A 15,240-nucleotide genomic window follows, 5' to 3' on the forward strand; every position below is an offset into this window, starting at 1 on the left:
GCGCTATATAAAAGCAACAATAAGTCCTGAGTAAGTGTTGTCTGAAGGTAAAGCGCCACCGTGTGGTTAGTTGGGGAATGGCTGCGTTCTAAAACAGTAGATTAGGAATAGCAGAACCAACATAAAAGAAGGTAATAATAAAAATATAGGAATGATGGAGCATATTACCAAGAGCCATTATCACCGCTTTAGCGGGACTTATTCCTGCTAATGCGGCGATAATTTTATCGCCCTATTACCAAGCTGTGGCTAACACCAGTTAGCGACAGCTTGTAGGCGATTGCGCGCATTTTGGGGCCCGCTTTGCATGTCAGCGGTAATTATCGCTAATGACATGCAAAATGGGCGTGCCAAAATGTCCGCGACTGAGAACAGTCGCTGCAATCGCTATCGCCTATGATCAACACAGGCGTAGTTTTGGAAATATTCGCGCTAAGCGCGAATATCTCCAAAAATTAACGACTGCCCTGACCAGTTCTTAGCCATGTTATCCAATGAGAGGTGGATAACTTGGCTAAGAGCATTGTCACAGTAATGCCTGAATATCGCTGTATTGACAGCGATATTCACGCATTTCGCCTGTTTTTTATCGCTCCTGAGATAAACCTTGCTAAGTATCTCAGCGATAAAAACAGGCGAAGGGTGGCGATATAAATATTCCCGCTAAGCCAACACGGCGATAATTATCGCTTGTTTTTGGTAATGTGCCACGATATTCGTTGGGGAAACATTACTTATTATCGCCAGATAAACTGCACTCGCCTCATAAGCTACCAAAGCTGAAATACTTTTCAAAACTCAAACATTTATGGCAGTCTCACTATTTCACACAAATGTATTCTAGGGCGTTAAAGTACATATTGGTTTTAATTAAGAGACTTTTTTGCCTTGGCCATGTGATATCTGAACCTCAAACTAGATGGCATGAAGACAAGCAAAAATGGAAGTAATAATTAAAAATAAAACAGAATTTGTCAGAAGTGGGATTCGAACCCACGCCTCCAGAGGAGACTGCGACCTGAACGCAGCGCCTTAGACCGCTCGGCCATCCTGGCTGTTGAACATTCCTTGTGCACGTGTGTTGATCATGTATCGATCACATTAGACATGTGGGCTTTCTTTTGATATTTTGCTTTTTGAATAAACGTGTCCTTTCATAACTTGAATTTTTTGAGGTTAAAGGTAAGTGAGTGCAGCTGGTCGCTGAGGATTAACATTTGTCGTGACATATTTTGTTTCCTTTATGAGCTACATTTTTTGGCGTGGAGCGGATGCGGAGGCTTGCCAGAGTCAGTGATGTCGATGATAACAGATGCCCCAAGAAAGGAGGGAATATGAGCTGAAATGCAAATTGAGAGAAAAACACATGCCATTAGCAATGAGGCTTTTTGCAGATTTTGATATAAATGAAACACCTAAGCTATAAAATATGATTAAAAACACTACACACATGTGGCAGAACCTATTCAACATTTTAATCAACAATATTAATGTTAAATGACCTTTATTAACACTGTCCTTACTACCGCTCTGAGTAAAATCTATACTACTATTATAAAGAGAGAACTGTGTCCTTTGAGCCAGGTAAACTCGAAAAGTACACCACCAATCGCAACGCCCAATACAGCGTTGGAAAGGGCAGTTGCAGCAGAAGGACATAGGCTAGGCAGACGCTCACCATATACATTTAAAAAGTAAAAGAACCGTGCCAGCAAAGTAGTCCTTTGTGGGCGTGTCTGCGTTGTGCTGTGGGCTTGTGCTGGGGGGGCGTGACAAATGCTGGGGGCGTGTGGTACGTTCCACCCTTCGGGCTGGACTGTTCCCTGTGGAGTGCAAAAAAAAATGATGGATTAGGCCAATTTCTCTCTATTGGGGTGAATTTATGGCGTTGTTCTGCATTCTGTCCATCAACTGTTGTTTTTACATTCTGCCCTTCATGCCATGTCTCATATTGTGTGCTGGGGGTGTGGGTGTGTGCGGGGCTCCGTTGTGTCATATATTTCATTGTTTTTTCTTCCCAGGTTCTGTACATTCCAGCTCCGTGTGTCCACCCTGCTCCCTTTAAATACCCCTGCACCCCATAATCAAAACCCACCCTTACTCCTTAAAATACCCCATTACCCTTAAACACTAACCCATCTTAACCCTATAAATATACCCTGTACCCCAAAACCCAAACCTATAACTAAATCCTAAAAATACCCCAAAAACCAAACCTATCCCTGAACCCTAAAATACCCCTGTACCCCATAACCCAAACCTAGCCCTGAACCCTTAAAATACCCCTGTACCACAAAACCCAAACCTACCCCTGAACCCTAAAAATACCCCTGCACCCCAAAACCCAAACCTAGCCCTGAACCATAAAAATAACCCTGTACCCCAAAACCCAAACCTACCCCTGAACCCTAAAATACCCCTGTACCCCAAAACCCAAACCTAGCCCTGAACCCTAAATATACCCCTGTACCCCAAAACCCAAACCTAGCCCTGAACCCCTAAAATACCCCTGTACCCCAAACACTAAACTACCCCTGAACCCTAAAAATACCCCTATACCCCTAACCCAAACCTAGCCCTGAACCCTAAAAATATGCCTGTACCCCAAAACCCATACCTATCCCTAAACACTAAAACTACCCCTGTACCCCATAACCCAAAACTATATCTGAACCCTTAAAATACCCAAACACCCCAAAACATATACCTCAGTACCCGAAAAACATACACCCCTATACCCATACTTACCTTATCCAAACATTAAAAATAAAACATGCTTTTACCATTCATGCATTTACAACGAATTTCGCTGTAAATGTATGCGTGGTTAAAGCATATAAAATGTAATGCCATGCGTTATAATGGCATTGCGGAGTCATGGTACTTTCATAATGAAAGTATGCAGAGTGATGGTCTGCGGAAAGAAAGTTGCGGAATAATGGGTGTTTACCCTCCCCGGTAAGTACATTGGTGGCACGGAGGCCCAGATCTCCAGCAACATACTCATATTTTTTCACCACCGATTTGAAAAATGCACAGTTTCTCTCATTGATGACAAGCACCGACATACACTTTTAGACACACCTCCCGCCACAAGTTCTAGAATTGCGAACTTTAGAGCTGGGGAGCTACGTTCGAATCTCGGCATCAGGTCAACATCCTGTGATTCCAGGCAAATTGCTTTGTCTCCCCGTGTCTACCACAAATTAATGTGTTCTTCTGTAATGTAAATTGTGCTCATGCCATGTTGTCGAGTTCGCGCTATAGAATATTGCAAGGAAAAATAAAGTAGGGAAACTCGAGTTCACACACTACTGAATGCGCACTCTTAAGTGCATCAGCAGTGAACTGTGAATCGGAGCGTTTCACAGGCCTGTCACAGATAAGAAATGCTATCAAAACGAAATCCTACAAAACAATATACACCTGGCCGGCAGCAATTCATACCCGGACAACGTCGGGACGGGCTGCTAGTAGATTGTATAAAACAGACACAATGTTTGCACTTTGCAGGAAACATGCCTACACCTACCCCTCATGAGGCCAAATCCCACAGGAGACAAAATGCTCCTGAAATCATTGGAAAATATATGATCTTATGATATAAATATTTCCATCATAATAAATGCTACAGATAATCAATGAACTAATCTATCGATTGCCTGAGATGTATAATCCATAAATCATTTTCTTTCAAAGGGCTTTTATAATGAGCTAATTTGTATTATCAGCCCCAAATGGGACCAAGCCTTCGACTATGTGAACAGAGACTTCAGGCAATCATAAAACACAAACAAACGCCTGGGTCTAGATAGAGAAGATGAAAAAGAGAAAAAAGAGATGTCAATATGCCTAGCTGGCGTGGAGTATTCATTTTAAAAGACAAATTCCCTCACTCACAGTAAGAGGCATGCTACATCATTGGGAACCACCTCACACCATGATGCCTAGACACAGTGTGGGCTGCACCTCCCTCACTAGAGGGAGGAGCTCAGATATGTTGTAAGAGGTACCATAAATACCTTTATATTGAGCAAGGAGCGGTGAGAGAAGTAGAGCGAGAATGAAAAAAGTGTGAGGATTAAAACTGGCTCCAGGGTACACAACACACTTTATTCATGCATCCCAGGGCCAGGGTTAAAACAAGCAAGGCCAACTAGGTATATTATACCCACTGGATGATACCAACAAAGTAGGTTGACATGTTTCTGTCTAAGACCCTTCTCGGAGGTGTTGATGCATTCTTCAGGACCTATGTAATTGGTGCTTCTGCTCAGGTTCTCAAATTAAAATGTGATAAGCGTGTAATACAAATGTAGTGGTCTATTTATAAGTCCAGAGTAGGGATCCATTGGCGTTTACCTGAAAGCGATAGTATGCATAATGTCATCAAAACTCAAAAAAGCACATACACTAGGAAGAGAAACCAACTCACAAAAAAACACTTTAGAATGTGGTAGGTCTATTTAACTTATGTATCATCCGTGCAACAAACCCTGGGGCATATTATCAAGAACAGGAGATAAAATTATCGCCGCTTTATCGGCAGAAAACTGCCGATAAAACGGGGATAATGGGCTTGATAATATGCTCTATGGAACTCCAATCCAAGCCCATGTTAGATGTCTTCACATCAGAAACTGAAAGGTTTCCACGGCCGGGCACTAGGAATATGTAAGGCGCAGAGTAAACTGCAGCAAACGTCCTGTTCAGAAAGTATGTGGCGTGATAGTAGCACCAATCAAAAAGTCACAATGGTGTCTTCACGGTGTATATTGACACCAACACGCTCTAATTACACCTTGAAAATACGTGAGGCGTGTTCTACGGTCTGGTACCACTTGATACTGGCACTCTGCAAAGTGCCAGTATCAAGTGGTACCAGAACCTTTTAACTTTCCGTTGAACCACTGATGATTAACAGTTTCTGACTTTCCTCAAGCCGTGTACCTTCATTTTCCCTCTATTGGGCTACTTGGATATTGGATCTGCCCGAACCTCATTCCTACAGCTACACTGATGCGAATCGACAGATTTCATGCTACAAGAATCTATTTCATCGGCCTTGAAAAAGTCCCAGTACTAAATCATAGTACGGACGAAACACGTGTCGGCTGTCATTTTATCATTTGGACTAGCAGCCCGTCCCGACATTGTCCGGGTATGAATTGCTGCCGGCCAGTAGTATATTGTTTTGTAGGATTTCGTTTTGATATCATTTCTTATCTGTGACAGGCCAGAGAAACGCTCCGATTCACAGTGCACTGCTGATGCACTTAAGAGTGCGCATTCAGCAGTGTGAGAACTCGAGTTTCCCTAATATATTTTTCCTTGCAATATTATATAGCGCGAACTCGACAACATGGCATGAACACAATTTACATTACAGAAGAACACATTAATTTGTGGTAGGCACGGGGAGACAAAGCAATTTGCCTGGAATCACAGGATTTTGACCTGATGCCGAGATTCGAACGTAGCTCCCCAGCTCTAAAGTTCGCAATTCTAGAACTTGTGGCGGGAGGTGTGTCTAAAAGTGTATGTCGGTGCTGGCCATCAATGAGAGAGACATGTGCATTTTTCAAATTGGTGGTGAAAAAATATGAGTTGTTGCTGGAGATGTGGGCCGCCGTGCCACCAATGTACTTACCGGGGGAGGGTAAACACCCATTATTCCGCAACTTTCTTTCCGCATGCCATCACTCCGCATACTTTCATTATGAAAGTACCATGACTCCGCAATGCCATTATAATGCACGGCATTACATTTTATATGCTTTTACCACGCATACATTTACAAAGAAATTCGTTGTAAATGCAAGAATGGTAAAAGCATGGTTTTTTTAATGTTTGGATAAGGTAAGTATGGGTATAGGGGTATATGTTTTGGGGTACTGGGATATATGTTTTTGGGGTGTTTGGGTATTTTAAGGGTTCAGATATGGTTTTGGGTTATGGCGTACAGGGATAGTTTTAGCGTTTAGGGATAGGTATGGGTTTTGGGGTACAGGCGTATTTTTAGGGTTCAGGGCTAAGTTTGGGTTTTGGGGTATAGGGGTATTTTTAGGGTTCAGGGTAGTTTTGGGTTTTGGGGTACAGGGGTATTTTAATGGTTCAGGGCTAGGTTTGGGTTTTGGGGTACAGGGGTATTTTTAGGGTTCAGGGCTAGGTTTGGGTTTTGGGGTACAGGGGTATTTTAGGGTTCAGGGCTAGGTTTGGGTTTTGGGGTAGAGGGGTATTTTTAGGGTTTAGGGATAGGTTTGGGTTTTGGGGTACAGGGTATATTTATAGGGTTAAGATGGGTTAGTGTTTAAGGGTGTTGGGGTATTTTATAGAGTGAGGGTGGGTTATGATTATGGGGTGCAGGGGTATTTAAAGTAGGGGTGGGCGGAATTGTCGCGAACTTGGTACAATAAATCCGCAATATTTCGTTCCGTCAGATTTCCAATTATTAAAACAGAAACCTCATATATTCAAGGTAAAATAACAAGTATTTCTACATGCTAAAATGCATATAGTCATTTCACAAAAGTGAAATTAGCTTCCAGCAAGCAGTGAGGGAGGTGATGATTTTGAGATCAAGCCCCTGCAAACCATTATGGGACGAGATTAGCAGTGGGAAGTGATTATTATAGTATCCAAATAATTCTACAAAGAGCTGCAGTTCACCTCGTTCTCCCCAGTTGTCCCCAAGAGGCAAATGCAATAGCATTTAAAATATTATACATCAAGCTGCAGTTCACCTCATGGTCCCTAGATGTCCCTGATGAGGCAAATGCAATAGCATTTAAAATATTACACATCAAGCTGCAGTTCATCTCATGTCCCTGATGATGCAAATGCAATAGCATTTAAAATAATATATATCAAGCTGCAGTTCACCTCGCCGTCCCTAGATGTCCCTGATGAGGCAAATGCAATAGCATTTAAAATATTATACATCAAGCTGCAGTTCACCTCGTCGTCCCAAGATGTCCCTGATGAGTAAAATTCAAAAACATTGAAACCCTTTCATGAATGCTAAAAATTATGCTAAGCTTATCCCATAATGCTTTGCAGGGCCTTTTAGTTGTATTTTTGCCCATAACTGTGCTTGGGGTGGTTCTAAGAGAATGGGACCTCCACTGAATTACTATTTAAAGGGAGCAGGAATGTATAGAACCTGGGAAGACAAAACAACACTTGTGACGGAATGCCCCCCCCCCCGCAATTGTCACGCCCCCAGCACACACCCACAGCACAATGCAGACACGCCCACAAGGGACTGCTTTGCTAGCATGGTTCTTTTACATTTTAAATGTATATGGTGGGCGTCTGCATAGCCTATGTCCTTCTGCTGCAACTGCCCTTTCCAACGCTGTATTGGGTGTTGTGATTGGTGCTGTGGTTCCCGAGTTTACCTGGTCAAAAGGTGCAAGTTCTCTCTTTATAATAGTAGTATAGATTACCACTTCTAAGAACCAATAAAAGGAAAAGATGACATAAAACATGAACTCTATCCATCCTTTTGTCCTGCACATTACGATTATCTGTGGACTTCATTTGGTTTAACTGTTGTTTAGACTTTTCATCGTATCAGTCTTGTATATATTGTCATCGTAGGATTGTGCTCTCTAGACCATTTTTGCTCATATGTTTATTTATCGATCCTTTGGCTTGATAAATTGTGTTCCTTCCTGGTAGTGGGGGATATTGGTCCACTCCGTCTTTGATATTTTGAAAGATTTTATTGACTATCCTAATACTATCTCTAATTATACTGTTACTAGTGTATGTGCGGTTTTTTTCAATCGTTTGGAAACACCACTACCATTCTCTGTACGAAACAACCACAAACACACACACACAAGCACACATACAACTGCACTGTCAGTGCACACTTTCAACAGACACTATCAGTCGTCAGTGCACGTTTTCACCAGGAAAAAACACCACCAGCCGTCAGTGCACGCTTTCACTGGGCACAAACACCACCAGCCATCAGTGCACGCTTCCACCAGGCACACACCACCAGAAGTCAGGGCACGCTTCCACCAGGCACACACCACCAGACGTCAGTGTACGCTTTCACCAGGCACACACACACCACCAGCCGTCAGTGCACGCCTTCACCAGGCACACACACCATCAGCCATCAGTGCACAATTTCCACAATTTCTACAGGCACACATACACCACCAGCCATCAGTGCACACATCAATTGTTAACGCATCCACAATGAACTATTGTAGCAATCGAAGTATGTCGCAATTTACTTTTAAACATATTAATCTAAAGCGCAGCATGAAACCATTGCTACAAAAATAAATACAAATTTTTTTGGCCTACAATTTATAGACTTTTATAGACTTTTGTTGCAATTGGTGTTGCAATATTTAGCAATGCCAATAGCTCAAACTTAATTAATGCGAGACCTATTGCATTGCAACTGCTTGTTTTAGTTTTGATGGTATTATGCATACTATCTATTTCAGGTAATCACCAATGGATCCCTACTCTGGAATTATCATTGACCACTGGTTTTGTATTGCACATTTTTCACATTTTTCGCTGATTACTTGAGCAGAAACGTCAATTACATAGCTCCTGAGGAATACCTCTACACCTCTGAGGAGGGGCATAGGCAGAAACATGTTGACTTACTTTGTTGGTAACATTCAGTGGGCATAATATACCTAGCTGACCTTACTTGTTTTAATCCTGCCTGAGGGATGCATGAATGAATATAGTGTGTTTTGTACACCGGAGTCTTTTTTAATTTTCACACTTCCAAGTGGAGAAGTGTGGCTCAATGGTTAGAGCGGCAGACCCTGATGCAGAGGTCTAGCCATGGACCAGGGTTCAATTCCCAGCCTCAATGGGTCTTGGGCTCAAAAATTCCACCGACCTGATAATTCTCGCCTCGGTGCCTATTCCAATCATGGAGTCCAACTCTGCAACTCTGGGCAATAGCTTGCTTAAACTCCACAACAGCCCCCACAATGCTAAGAATGCCAGACCGCCACCTTGGGGGTGCCCAGGAGTGGATGCCTCACAGAGAAAGCCAGGATGGGTTCCACAGCGGTATTCGTACAAGCGCCTTGAGACCCTTGCGGGTGAGTAGTGCGCTATACAAGTATCAATTTACATTTTACATTTGCACGCTCTACTTTCCTCTCCGCTCCTTGCTCATTAGAAAGGTATTTATTCTATCTCTGAAAACATCCCTGAGCCCGTCCCTCTATTGAGGAAGCTAGGCATCACTGTGTGAGGAAGTTCCCAGTGGTAAATCATGTCACCTATGGTGGTTGACTGAATTTGTCCTTTAAAAGGAATACTCCACACTAGCTAGGCATATTTACCAATTATGTTTTCTCTTTTTTCATCTCCCCTATCCAGACCCAGGTGTTTGTTGGTGTTTTGTTATTAGTATTGGGGAGTCTACGCCTGCTAGTCTTTAAACCTCCTCTGGGCCTCAATTTGTGTCTTTATTCAGTATTCAGGTAATCATAGCCAGGGACAGTAGATTAATGCGATTTTACAACCACAGGTTTTCCACATTGTCATAGATTTTCTGCATTTGACACATAATTCAGCATCTTCTGCATAATTTGAGAACTCAGCCCAAAAAAATCTTTCAAGCTCAAACAGATCCAATGTTACTAAAGAAGAAGTGCTGCACGCAGTTCTGCTCGGCTGTAGATCCTCTGCAAGGGATGGCTGACAACGTTTCAGATGTTGATCGCTGTATTCGGGTGTTAAACTGGTTCTGCTGTGGTGCAACTTGACCAGACACTAGTAATACTTGTCCCTAAAATAACAAAAAAATGAATAGAGACTAATATACATATTCATCCAAACTAGAACACCTAATGTGCCCTTTCTTGCTGCATACTTTTGTCAACCTGCTGTAGACATACAAGCATGTGCACGCATATGGAAGCACGCACACACTACTGATCGAACAGCCAGGTCTTGAGTATCCTCCTGAAGGTCTGCAGGTCTTGGGTCTGTGGTAGGCTCAGTGGGAGGGTGTTCCATGTCTTGACGGCGAGGTGGGAGAAGGATCTCCCACCGGCTACAGACAGCAAATCATATGGACACAGATCTTGCAACAACTCTGAGTCTCTTCTTAGAGGTTTACTAACTCACATGGGTGTAGATCCACATATTGTTAGAATTCTAAAAAGTTTCAAGAGCACCCCAAAAACATGCAAGAGCCAAAGCTTTATAGGAATACACTCGAAACACTTTTTGAAATTCAAACTCCAAACATGCAACATGCTTTCTTCGTGCGCAGCTGCACTTGTATCGGTGATGCGCATGCGCAGGATAGTGGCTGATTCGATTCTAAAAGTGGTTAACAAAAAAGAAAACCAACAAAAAAAACCACGTCAGTGGGTTGGATGAACTGCTGTGCAAGAAGCGGACAGCCTGGCATGGGGATGGTGGGCGGAATTGTGAAGTACAGGAGCACCAATAACTAGCCTGGAGTCTGCCAGGCCCAAGGTCTATCCGACCATAGTGTTAAAAGCAGAATAACAAAAATCTGTCAACTGCGTGTCATGATGTGCTTTGAAAGAGACATGTTAACCCTCCATGCTACCTAGACTCGAAATAGGGACTAGAAAAAATACTTACTTCTCCAGCAAGTGCCTTAACATCCAGAGTTATTTTACAATTATTAATCTACTCTGACATTTACTGGGCACCAAAGATCTATGCAGCAGGTGCCCTTAACCGATCAGATATTTATTTTAAAACAGACTTTTCAAACAATTAAGCATAAGAAATTTACTGCCACATTTCTCCTTATTGCCAATTTCTTTGCAGCAGATTTTTTAAAAACTGAGGGGCACATTACCAAGGGCCTTATCGCCGCTTTAGCGGGAATTTTTCCCGCTAAAGCGGCGATAATTTTATTACCCTATTACCAAGCTGTCGCTAACACCAGTTAGCGACAGCTAGTAGGAGATAGCGATCATCTTGGGGCCCCATTTGCATGTTAGCGATATTTATCGCTAATGACATGCAAAGTGGGCGTGCCAAGATGTTAGCGACTGTAAACAGTCGCTAACATCGCTAATTCCTATTACCTACAAAGACGTACTTTTAGAAATATTCATGCTAAGCTCGAATATCTCCAAAAGCTAACCCCTGCCGAGAGCAGTTCTTAACCATGTCATCCAATGGTGGGTGGATAACATGGCTAAGAGCATTAGCTCAGTAATGCATGAATATCGCTGACTTTTCAGCGATATTCATGCATTACGGCCGATTTTTATCGCTTTTGAGATAAACCTTGATAATAGCAAGGTTTATCTGCGAAAAAATCGGCGGAGCTCGGCGATAATAATATTGCCACTAAGCCAACACAGCAATAATTATCGCTGGTTGTTGGTAATATGCCCCTAAATGTTTAGATTTAGGCCCGATTTTGTGTCGGGGTTGCATCACTTTTTAGTCTCAACCTTGACCTAAAATCCAATTTGTTGAATATTGTAATGCGCTTAAATGTACTGCTAAACGTATGTGCCAGGTATTGAGATTTGATGTCACTGTGCGATGTCACTTTCCGTGAGGTCATGGGTTGTGTGATGCCACTTTCTGTGTTACCATTCGCGATGTCACACTCCGTGATGTCACGCATCATGATGTCACTTGCATACTGCCTAACTTGGTTAGTCCCCCCTACTTCTTTTTTTTAGGGCTTGAACCCTAATTCTAACCCTTTGAAGATAGTTTGCTACATTAAGGCGGTTTGTCACTTACGGGTCTCAGCTTCCGTTTTCAGTAGGAGAGGTCAGTATTGTGATGCGTCAGTTACAGAGAGCAATGTGAAAGCGCCAGGTCACTGGTCTGATTCAAGTTTTAGCAGACTCACTCTTTTATTCTTCTGAACTTGATTATACGACTATCCCTGATTTGGGTAGTACAGGATTTTATGCATCTGAGGGTTATAAAATGAGTACCAGAAAAGCAGGAAGTACTAATTCTAGTGCCAGCCATGTAAAGTGCTTAGAGACACTAGAAAATATACTTTGTGCCACATAACACACACAGGATATCTTTATTACCCACTAGCAGCCCGTCCCAACGTTGTCCGGGTATGAATTGCTGCCGGACAGTAGTATATTGTTTTGTAGAATTTTGTTTTGATAGCATTTCTTATCTGTGACAGGCCTGTGAAACGCTCCGATTCACAGTGCACTGCTTATGCACTTAAGAGTGCGCATTCATTAGTGTGTGAACTCGAGTTTCCCTACTTTATTTTTCCTTGCAATATTATATAGCGCGAACTCGACAGAATGGCATGAGCACAATTTACATTACAGAAGAACACATTCATTTGTGATAGGCACAGGGAGACAAAGCAATTTGCCTGGAATCACAGGATGTTGAGCTGATGCCGAGATTCGAACGTAGCTCCCCAGCTCTAAAGTTCGAAATTCTAGAACTTGTGGCGGGAGGTGTGCCTAAAAGTGTATGTCGGTGCTGGCCATCAATGAGAAAGACCTGTGCATTTTTCAAATCGGTGGTGAAAAAATATGAGTATGTTGCTGGAGATGTGGGCCGCTGTGCCACCAATGTACTTACCGGGGGAGGATAAACACCCATTATTCGGCAACTTTCTTTCCGCATACCATCACTCCGCATACTTTCATTACGACAGTACCATGACTCCGCAATGCCATTATAACGCATGGCATTACATTTTATATGCTTTTACCACGCATACATTTACAACAAAATTTGTTGTAAATGCATAAATGGTAAAAGCATTTTTTTTTTAAATGTTTGGATAAGGTAAGTATGGGTATAGGGTTATATGTTTTGGGGTACTAAGGTATATGTTTTGGGGTGTTTGGGTATTTTAAGGGTTCAGATATAATTTTGGTTATGGGGTACAGGGGAAGTTTTAGGGTTTAGGGATAGGTATGGGTTTGGGGTACAGGGGTATTTTTAGCAATCAGGGCTAAGTTTGGATTTTTGGGTATAGTGGTAATTTTAGGGTTCAGGGGTAGGTTTGGGTTTTGGGGTACAGGGGTATTTTTAGGGTTCAGGGCTAGGTTTGGGGTTTGGGGTATAGGGGTATTTTTAGGGTTCAGGGCTAGGTTTGGGTTTTGGGGTACAGGGGTATTTTTAGGGTTCAGGGGTAGGTTTCGGTTTTGGGGTACAGGGTTAGTTTTATGGTTCAGGGTTAGGTTTGGTTTTTGGGGTACAGGGGTATTTTTAGGGTTCAGGGGTAGGTTTGGGTTTTGAGGTACAGGGGTATTTATAGGGTTCAGGGCTAGGTTTGGGTTTTGGGGTACAGGGGTATTTTTAGGGTTTAGGGATAGGTTTGGGTTTTGGGGTACAGGGTATATTTATAGGGTTAAGATGGGTTAGTGTTTAAGGGTGTTGGGGTATTTAAAGGAGTATGGGTGGGTTATGATTATGAGGTGCAGCAGTATTTAAAGGGAGCAGGGTGGACACCTGGAGCTGGAATGTACAAAACCTGGGAAGAAAAAACAATGAAATATTTGGGACAACGCTTGCTTTTCATTTCCCGTAATCCCACGCCCGTACACGCCCAGGCCCCCAGAACACGATATGAGACATGGCATGAAGGTCGGAACATAAAAACAACAGTAGATGGACAGAATGCAGAACAATGGCATACATTCACCCCAGTACAGAGATCTGGGCTTAAATCCATCGTTTTTTTGCACTCCACACCACCCCAGTTCAGACATAGCCATAAGCAAATCAGCCTTGACGCTGTGCCTCATGGGAACAGTCCAGCCTGAACTGCCAAGCCATGTGTTTCCAGGACCAGAATCAAGCATTCTAGGAGCTAGGGATCAAGCATCCTAGGACCAGTTTCTTCAGCCAGGATAGCTTGACCATACCCATCCCACACGGGGTGACAAATGCAAAAACAACAGTTGATGGACAGAATGCAGAACAATGTCATACATTCACCACAGTACAGAGATCTGGGCCTAAATCCATCGTTTTCTTGCATTGCACACCACCCCAGTACAGACATGGCCATATGCAAATCAGCCTTGACCCTGTGCCTCATGGGAACAGTCCAGCCCGAACTGCCAAGCCATGTCTTTCCTGGACAGGAATCAAGCATCCTAGGACAGGTTTCTGGCTATCAGCCGTCTTCAGCCAGGATAGCTTGACTCCAGTGGTGTGGAGAGCATGGTACTCACATCTGAGCATACCCATTCAACCCAGAGTGACAAATTCGAAAACAACAGTTGATGGACAGAATGCAGAACAATATCATACATTTGCCCCAGTACAGAGATTTGGGCCTAAATCCATCGTTTTTTTGTACTCCACACCACTCCAATTCAGAATGGCAATATGCGAATCAGCCTTGACCCTGTGCCTCATGGGAACAGTCCAGCCCAAACTGCCAAGCCATGTCTATCCTAGATCAGACTCAACCATCCTAGAACCAATTTCTGGCAAAAAGCCATCTTCAGCCAGGATAGCTTGACTTCAGTGGTGTGTAGAGCATGGGACTCACGTCTGAGCATACCCATCCCACTCGGGGTGACAAATGCAAAAACAACAGTTGATGGACAGAATGCAGAACAATGTCATACATTCACCCCAGTACAAAAATCTTGGCCTAAATCCATCGTTTTTTTGCACTCCACACCCCCCCAGATCAGAAATGGCCATATGCAAATTAGCCTTGACCCTGTGCCTCATGGGAACAGTTCTGCCTGAAGGGCGGAACGTACCATTCGCCCCCAGCATTTGTCACGCCCCCCAACACACGCCCATAGCACAATGCAGACACGCCCACAAGGGACTACTTTGCTGGCACTGTTCTTTTACCTTTTAAATGTATATGGTGGGCCTCTGCGTAGCCTATGTCCTACTGCTGCAACTGCCCTATCTAACGCTGTATTGGGTGTTGTGATTGGTGATGTGGTTCGTGAGATTACCCGCCTCAAAGGTTTGGGCTCTCTCTTATTATATTATACTAGCAGCCCGTCCCGACGTTGTCCGTGTATGAATTGCTGCCGGCCAGTAGTATATTGTTTCGTAGGATTTCGTTTTGATAGCATTTCTTATCTGTGACAGGCCTGTGAAATGCTTTGATTCACAGTGCACTGCTGATGCACTTAAGAGTGCGCGTTCAGTAGTGTGTGAACTCGAGTTTCCCTACTTTATTTTCCTTGCAATTTTATATAGCGCAAACTCGACAACATGGCATGAGCACAATTTACATTACAGAAGAACACATTGATT

General features: G+C 43.1%; 1 non-coding gene across 1 annotated transcript; it reads right to left on the reverse strand.

Annotated features, from left to right (window-relative positions):
• Positions 1-972: 972 nt before the first annotated feature.
• Positions 973-1,055, reverse strand: TRNAL-CAG (transfer RNA leucine (anticodon CAG)). Its single transcript has one exon. It is a non-coding gene; the product is annotated as a tRNA-Leu (tRNA).
• Positions 1,056-15,240: the final 14,185 nt, after the last annotated feature.

This window comes from Lissotriton vulgaris, chromosome 1_1 (genome assembly GCF_964263255.1).
Source record: "Lissotriton vulgaris chromosome 1_1, aLisVul1.2, whole genome shotgun sequence".
NCBI lineage: Eukaryota > Metazoa > Chordata > Amphibia > Caudata > Salamandridae > Lissotriton > Lissotriton vulgaris.